Source organism: Seriola lalandi, unplaced genomic scaffold (assembly GCF_002814215.2).
Source record: "Seriola lalandi dorsalis isolate HSWRI2012SDOR001 ecotype SW California unplaced genomic scaffold, Sedor1 jcf7180002055009, whole genome shotgun sequence".
NCBI lineage: Eukaryota > Metazoa > Chordata > Actinopteri > Carangiformes > Carangidae > Seriola > Seriola lalandi.
The window spans coordinates 321,596-329,316 of NW_019525552.1; the positions used below are offsets into that span (position 1 = coordinate 321,596).

The 7,721-nt window shown below is 43.3% G+C and overlaps 1 long non-coding RNA gene across 1 annotated transcript in view; it reads left to right on the plus strand.

Moving 5' to 3' along the window:
• The first annotated feature begins 6,983 nt into the window (after nt 1–6,983).
• Nucleotides 6,984–7,721, plus strand: part of LOC111647838 (uncharacterized) — an 83,110-nt gene continuing 82,372 nt past the window's right edge. Inside the window, exon 1 of the long non-coding RNA XR_002760077.2 lies at nt 6,984–7,453. This is a non-coding gene — a long non-coding RNA (uncharacterized LOC111647838). The remainder of the gene's footprint in view (nt 7,454–7,721) is intronic.

Below are 7,721 nucleotides of genomic sequence, written 5' to 3' on the forward strand. Positions count from 1 at the left end.
GATGGAAAGATACGCAATGTTAACGTGTGTGTGTGTGTGTGTGTGTGTGTGTGTGTGTTTGTGTGTTTGTGTGTGTGTGTGTGTGTGTGTGTGTGTGTGTGTCCACCTCTCTTATGTAATGGATTATTCATAACTTCCCGTAACTACTCAGCAGGTTCCTTGTTCATGGTTGTTTTTCTTTAAACTGTACAGTCAATGCAAACCATGAATAGAGAGGATTTAGGGTTCCAGTCTGGGACTTAGACCAGTACATCAGAGCGCAACACATGACTCACATCCTGGGATTGTGGCCACACTTGTTACTTTACCCGATACCCAGTCTGGTGAGAGGATTGGCACCAAAATCACGTCTGTGTCACAGAGAGCTCTGCGCTGGCTGCTAATGCTAAGGAGCTGCACACAGTTAGCGTTATCTTTGAGTCGCCCATGTAATGAGCTCAGGCTCCTTAAAGAGTCATAAATCAACAAGTGAAATCAAATCAGTGTGTGTTGGTGAAAGGGAGTCGCTCCGAGTGAGAAACACACAAGAAATCTGCAGCTCTACTGAGCGTTTTAGCCTTGTTTAGCTTGTTTTGGTTTTAACAGCTCAACGTCCTGGTTTCTAGCAGCAGCAGACCGATGTCGAACACAGCTAAAAAGAGAGAGAATACTACTACTACTGATAATAATGATAAAAATAATTATATTAAAAATAATACTGCTACTACTAATAGTAATAATAGTCACTGTGATGCTGCCTGGTGCTGTCTGCTTTGATAATGCTGTGTCAGACTACGGTCATGTCAATAAAGCCTCTTTGTATTTGAATTTGAATATTAGACATTTATAGCAACAGCTAGCACGGTGATGCTAGCTGTTTGCTAGCCATGACATAATATTTCAGAGTTTTGAGTCTTTACGTTCGCCCCATTGTGTCCATCAGTTTACCCTACTTTCATACACAACCGGACAGAGTCTGAATGGTTCATTTTTTCCATGGTTTCCAAGATTTATAATTTTTGTAAAAAAGGCACAAAAATGAGTCGGAATAAAATCCTTTACATGTAAATAGACTGTGTTATAGTTTAATTTCTTACATATTTCTGATGTATTGTTGTGTACAAACAGTAAAACAATAGTTTTTACAACTTTGAGCCTCTTTATAATAATATTTGGATTGATAATGACTATAGATATTAATATTTTCACAGGTGCCTGTGTTATATTTCATATATCTTGGGTCCCTAGCAGTTTATAATCCGTCAAACTTACAGCAGAGTTTGTGCTGACAAAAGGAAACAAAACGTGGGCTGGGGACAGTTTAAAATGTGTGTGACAGAAATGAATGCATAAATAAAGGACTCCAGAGGGTTAATGAAGCTATGAAATGACTACAATTCTATCACAAGGCTAAAGCTCTTCTGTGTCTCAACTACAGAAAATCCACTTCTCAGTATGATTGGATGGACTGATGAACGGGCCTCGGTCCAGGATCCCAAGGGTCCATGAAGCTCCTGGTCCAGAGCCTGCGTCTAAACTAAAGTGAGTGTTAACATTTCTCATTAGAAAGTCAAACAAACATCCACATTGTTATGTTTGGATGGATTTTATATGATGGATGAAGTGTTTTCCCACTGTACTTATTTTTATCTCGACTATCCAAAGAGACACTTTAACGTTAACAACAAACTGAAACAACATGCAATAAGAAGAAATCCAGGGAGTTTCATGAAAGTGAAACGGCATCTGTGAAAACCTCACACCTACCTCATCAAAATGACAGCTGGCTACAGAGCAAAGCAAATTATTAAAGTTATGAGTCATCTGAAGAAAATAGATCTGTCCGTGAAGCTGAAATAATTTTTCAAAGGCTGACTGATGACATCCAGCCTGTAGACACTTATATACAGTATCTACAGTGTGTACGTCTAAAAGAGAAGGCCTGTGTGCAGCTTCCTGCTTACACCTTCCTGCTCGGCTTCCTATTAAAAGCAGATGCAAATTGCTGCATCAGAAGCGGCAGAAGCAGCAGCAGCTCTTCTCTGTCGCCATGGTGCTGTGTTGCCACGGCGTCGCCATGGGGACTCTGGGGTCACCGGTGATGAGATCACATCCCTATGAGCCTCTTATGGGAGATGGCAGGCCTTAATCCACTTATTGGTGCTGGCCAACGCAAACACACACACACACACACACACACACACACACACACACACACACACACACACACACACAAACTAGGGATAAGTAAATATATGGGCCAAGAGAGATGAGGTGCTGCTGGAGGTCAGAGATCTGACAACTTTCATCTATCTATCTATCTATCTATCTATCTATCTATCTATCTATCTATCTATCTATCTATCTATCTATCTATCTATCTATCTATCTATCTATCTATCTATCATCTATCTATCTATCTATCTATCTGTCTATCATCTATCCATCTATCTATCTATCTATCTATCTATCTATCTATCTATCTATCTATCTATCTATCTATCTATCATCTATCTATCATCTATCTATCTATCTATCTATCTATCTATCTATCTATCTATCTATCTATCTATCTATCTATCATCTATCCATCTATCTATCTATCATCTATCTATCTATCATCTATCTATCTATCTATCTATCTATCTATCAATCTATCATCTATCTATCTATCATCTATCTATCTATCATCTATCTATCATCTATCTATCTATCTATCTATCTATCTATCTATCATCTATCTATCTATCTATCTATCTATCTATCTATCTATCTATCTATCTATCTATCTATCTATCTATCTATCTATCTATCTATCTATCTATCTATCTATCTATCTATCTTCATTAACTCGTAGTCCATCGTTAAGCGAGTCATCTGTTAAACTGTTGACAGGATGCCTCTATAATGATGTCTATTCTTACTCTTTGTTGTCCACATTTTTAAACGATGATGGTTTAATATTTGTGAAACTTTCCCAGAGACTAGAAGAGCAGTTTTTATGTTCATGTCATCATCCCACTCTGCAGCGCAGGCCGGGGCCAGGGGAAAGAAACACTAACGCACATGTGCACTGAGCTGCACAACTTGGAAGCAGACCAGGGAAAACTTTTTTGGCCTGAGGCCTGGATGAGCAATTTTCATTTCAATGATTGGGCGCCATGTTGGAGACCGTTATGCAGGTCTTATAATGCATCCATACATGATCTTATGTCTGCCTCCTCGACATGCATGAAAAACGCCAACAGAGAAATGTCAACACTGTGGATAAGAACCTTGCAGCTGTATGGTTATTGTGAGAAGATTTGCAATAAAATGTATGTTATTTTTCAGTCTAAATCTTTGACTAAGAGGGGCGTGTCGCTGCCCCAGGTGAAGGAGTTTAACTACCTCTGCGTCTTGCTCATGAGTGAGGGTCGGATGATGGATCAGGGCAGTAAAGTAAGCGTTGTACCGGTCTGTTGTGGTGAGGAGAGAGCTGAGCCAGAAGGCAAAGTCAGTCTTTGGGTAGTGACTGAAAGAATGAGATCACAGATAAAACAACTACAATGAGCTTGGAGTAGAGCTCCTTCACGTCGTAAGGAGGTGGTTCGGCCGTCTGATTAGGATGCGTCTATGGTGCCTTCCAGTGGAGGTCCTCTGGGCTCATCCAACTGGTAGGAGACCCCCGGGGTAGACCCAGAACACGCTGGAGGGATTATATATTTCATCTGGCCTGGGAACGCCTCGGGATCCCCCAGGAAGAGCTGGAAAACGCTGCTAGGGAGAGGGACGTCTGGACTACCTTGTTTGGCTTGCTGCCACCACGACCCAACTTCAGATAAAACGGTTTAAAAATGGATGGATGGTATTTAACAGCTCTTGTGTATGAATGATATAAATTACTTGATATGTTGATATTCAGCTGAGTTGTGGTCGTCGACTCTGCCCCTAACCCTGAAGTAAGCTCAGCACAGATCATGTGTAGAAGTGTTTTTAAGGAGCTGGAATTAGAGATAAACTGACAGATTAACTGGTATCAGAGCTGTTAGAGGAAGGTGGGATTCACACCCTGCGAAATTCACACCGCTCCTATTGGAGTGCTGGAACATGGAGAAACACATCATGAAGAAATGACACTTTTCTCCTGGTGGCTCCATGAGCTCAGGTGAAGTGGTTAATATCTGACCCAGGACGTTTGCTGATTCTTCTCCTGAGTCTTTTCTGCCTCTGTGCACTGTGAGGCTTCAAATAAAGGACTAACTCCACATGAAAACCCTTTGAGATAAAACTAAATGACGCTAAAGAGCTGAGACATCAGAGAAAACTCAACAACAAAAGGTCACTGTATTTCTAATTGCTCCATCAATGGCTGCCGAGCAGTGTCTTCCTCCTCCTTATCCTCTCCCACCTTGGATAACTTCTAACAGCGCTGTCAATGGACAGATGACATTGAGACAATTATCAGACCATCATGTGTCATTATCTGTTCCCAGGTACAATGGGAGCTATTTAAGGAAGGCTGACATCGACAGGCTGTGCAAAAGTCAGACTGGTTTATTATCACTGCGGATGGTTATGTCGCGCTGCATTTCACATCTCAGGCAGGTTGATGCTGTTCCTGTCAGAGGACTCAAACCTGTGATGCCTCAGGTACAAGACGCTCTGTGTCCAGTCACTTATTAAATCTGCCGCCTGTCTCTAGAAACCTGTCCAGAGGACAAAGGGACTTTATCAAACCTGATTTAATTTATTAGCAGGAGGGCTGCCGGGATGAGGTCCTCTGTACTCCTAAATGTGTTTCACAGATGAAAGGACTCGGAGCTGGAGTGGGTGTGTTGTTTGAACACTGAGGATCCACCTCACAATGTGGCAGCAGGCAGACAAAGCTGGAGTCCTGTTGTTGGACATGTTTCTCTAAAAGGATGCAGTCCACCTACACACATAAACAAATGGCACGGAAACCATATTTCACATATTTGGCTTTTACCACCCACTTTTCCTCCATTCGGATTGCTGGCCCATGCAGAACTTTCTTGGTCCTCTAGTGCTATTGAAGCTAGTATGAATATAAACATGTAATATATGTATTGATAGAGTAGAAGCTCATGTTTTTTGGTCGCTGTGTTCATTTTTCATTAAGAACGTTGTTGTAAAAACAACTCAGAGAACACAATTCAACCTTTAAAAATGTCGGGTCTCCTTGCTAAATGTTGGATGTTGATACTTTTCTGTCACTATTCTTATATGAATGTACCTAACTAGCTAGCTATGTGACATCTCACTTCTTTACTACTGAGTTTTAATTTTTCAGTTGTTTCTCTAACCAGGGGACGTAGTTGTTGATGAGCACAGTCTGAATTGCTGAAAATATTGGAGGGTCTGATACCTGGCTACTGGTTTATGCTAATTTAATTCAAGGTTCTGTAAACAAGATTTTAAACAATAATACAGTAGCAAACCACAATTTTCTATGTAAAGATCTAGTGGAGTAATGGCGTCCTGGGCAGAGCGAAGCCACACCCTCTCTGTGTGTGTTGTAATCTCTCTGGTCTTTGTTTTGGTAGCTGGTCTAGTAGCATGTGCTTGTTAGTGCGTGCCCCCCACAGGTGAGGTGGCGCAGTGCAGCGTTCAAACACGATTTCGTTTTAACGTTTTAATGTTTTAACCTGCTCCATCAGTGTCATCATGCAGGCGAGTCCCAGCAGATCAGTCTAAGCCTGAATTTCTTTCCTAGTCTGACCGTGGAGCAGATACTGGTCTGGTTTACTGAGAGAAGAACCCAATGAGCTGCTAAAGGCTCCAGCTGGACTCAGAACTGTTTTTTCTTCTCTGGGTGTCAGTAACTTGATGCTACATAATGCTACATGTCTGTTTTCATTAGTGACGGCTACAGTAGACATGCTAATGTTAGCTAACCTGATTTTAGCGATGTAATGAATGTGTTCGACAAATGTTGCTATCGCTAGCTGGCTAACCGTCAGCATTACTGTGGACCATATCACGGCTATGCTAGTGTGGGCTAATGATTGTTTTGCTGGCTCTCGTGTTCACAGGGAAACTTTATTCAGTCCAGTTGTGACGGACGCTGGTGGTCTAATATGACATATAGATGCAGTGACGATCGTGCACTGTTAAACCACAATATCAGCTGGCGTTATAAAGGTCTTGAGGTGGACATGAAGCTGTTGTCACGAAGGTCCTGGTGTCAAAACGTCTCAGGGCCTTAAAAACTAAATTTTGTGCTGTTATATCTCTCAATAAACTGCAGGTAGAAGAGCTGCACCCACTGCAAAGGTCTGGAGGAAGATGGGTTAATAGAGGCTTAAAAGGCTCATTTTATCACCCTGGGGCCCCTCAGCAGATTCACCCCATCATGCTCTCTACCTTCAAAGACTCTGTCAGTCAAACACTGTTATAAATCCTTGAAAAGTCCAAATTATCTGCAAGAGTCTGAGCGGGGGCTAAAAGGTTAATCCTTGTGTAGACTTTAATATTGTAATCATGAGTTGGGTTCACGTTATACTGGATATATTATTGTTTAACCATGAAGAAGCTAAAGGTTGTTACTAATATTTGTAAGATTTGCATTTGTATTATTAATATTTATTTATATGAAAATATATGATACGATATGATGCCTGCTTTGTACTGCAGTAGGTCTACATTATACATTCACTTCCGGTCTTAAGGCACAGCTGAATATAGAGAAAGACAGGCAACAACCAGGCATTAAGACGTTCAGTCAGTCAGACAGTCAGACAGACAGGTCGCTCCAGAGGTGACCGGGGAATCCTGCTCTCTCTGTGCCTGCAGACAGAGCCTCCTCCTCGGCCACTGCTCCTCCTCCTCCCCTCCCCTCCCCTCCCCTCCCTCTGCCCTGGTTGCGCGCTGGGGGATCCGACGACGTCACACAAGCACACGCGCACACACACACATGCAGACACACACATACACACGCCCTCTCTCTCTCTCTCTCTCTCTCTCTCTCTCTCTCTCTCTCTCTCTCTCTCTCTCGCTCTCTCGCTCTCTGCCACTCCGTCTCTCTCACTCTCTCTCTCTCTCCCGCTCCTCTATGCTGCTATTCTGGGAAGTGGCGCTTGGAATAACCCCCGTGTGCGTATGAGTGTGTGTGTGCGTGTGTATGTGTCTCCTGATTTCACCCTCACACACGCACACATACACACTCACAACACAGTGAGACGCACACATTGACTGTCTGTCTGACTGCAGTAGTGGAGCTCCGGCGGCACAAATCCGGTCGGAAAGGATTCCTTCCATTTTTACGCGTAACTTTTCCTCCGCCGCGCCGCGACGTTTCCACCGCTGCTCCTCGGCTCTTGTGGATTTCTAACAACCAGCCTCCCCGGCTTGTTTCTAACGGACAAACCAGCGAGGTGTCAAGCCCGCCCGGAATCGGATCTCCTGTCACCGGGTTTGCTTGTTGTCATTTTCGCACGGAGACGGAGACGCGCAGCCGGAGCGCAGACAGAAGGTAAGAGAGGCAGGGGAGGGAAAAACGAAACCTCCACCGGACATATTCTCACACATATCACAGTGACAGCGGGCTTTTCTGCGCCATGACGGACACTATGGGCTGTTTTCATGGCACTTGATCTTTTGTTTAGCTTATAAGGGCAAGGCTATGCAGGGGGAATACCCCGGGCACGCATTGCATTGCATGCAGATTACCCGGGTTGCGTAATATCCTGAGGAATTTGCAGTAGCCTGCACGGCCAGGGTGGCTGCAAGGCCGGGGGGGG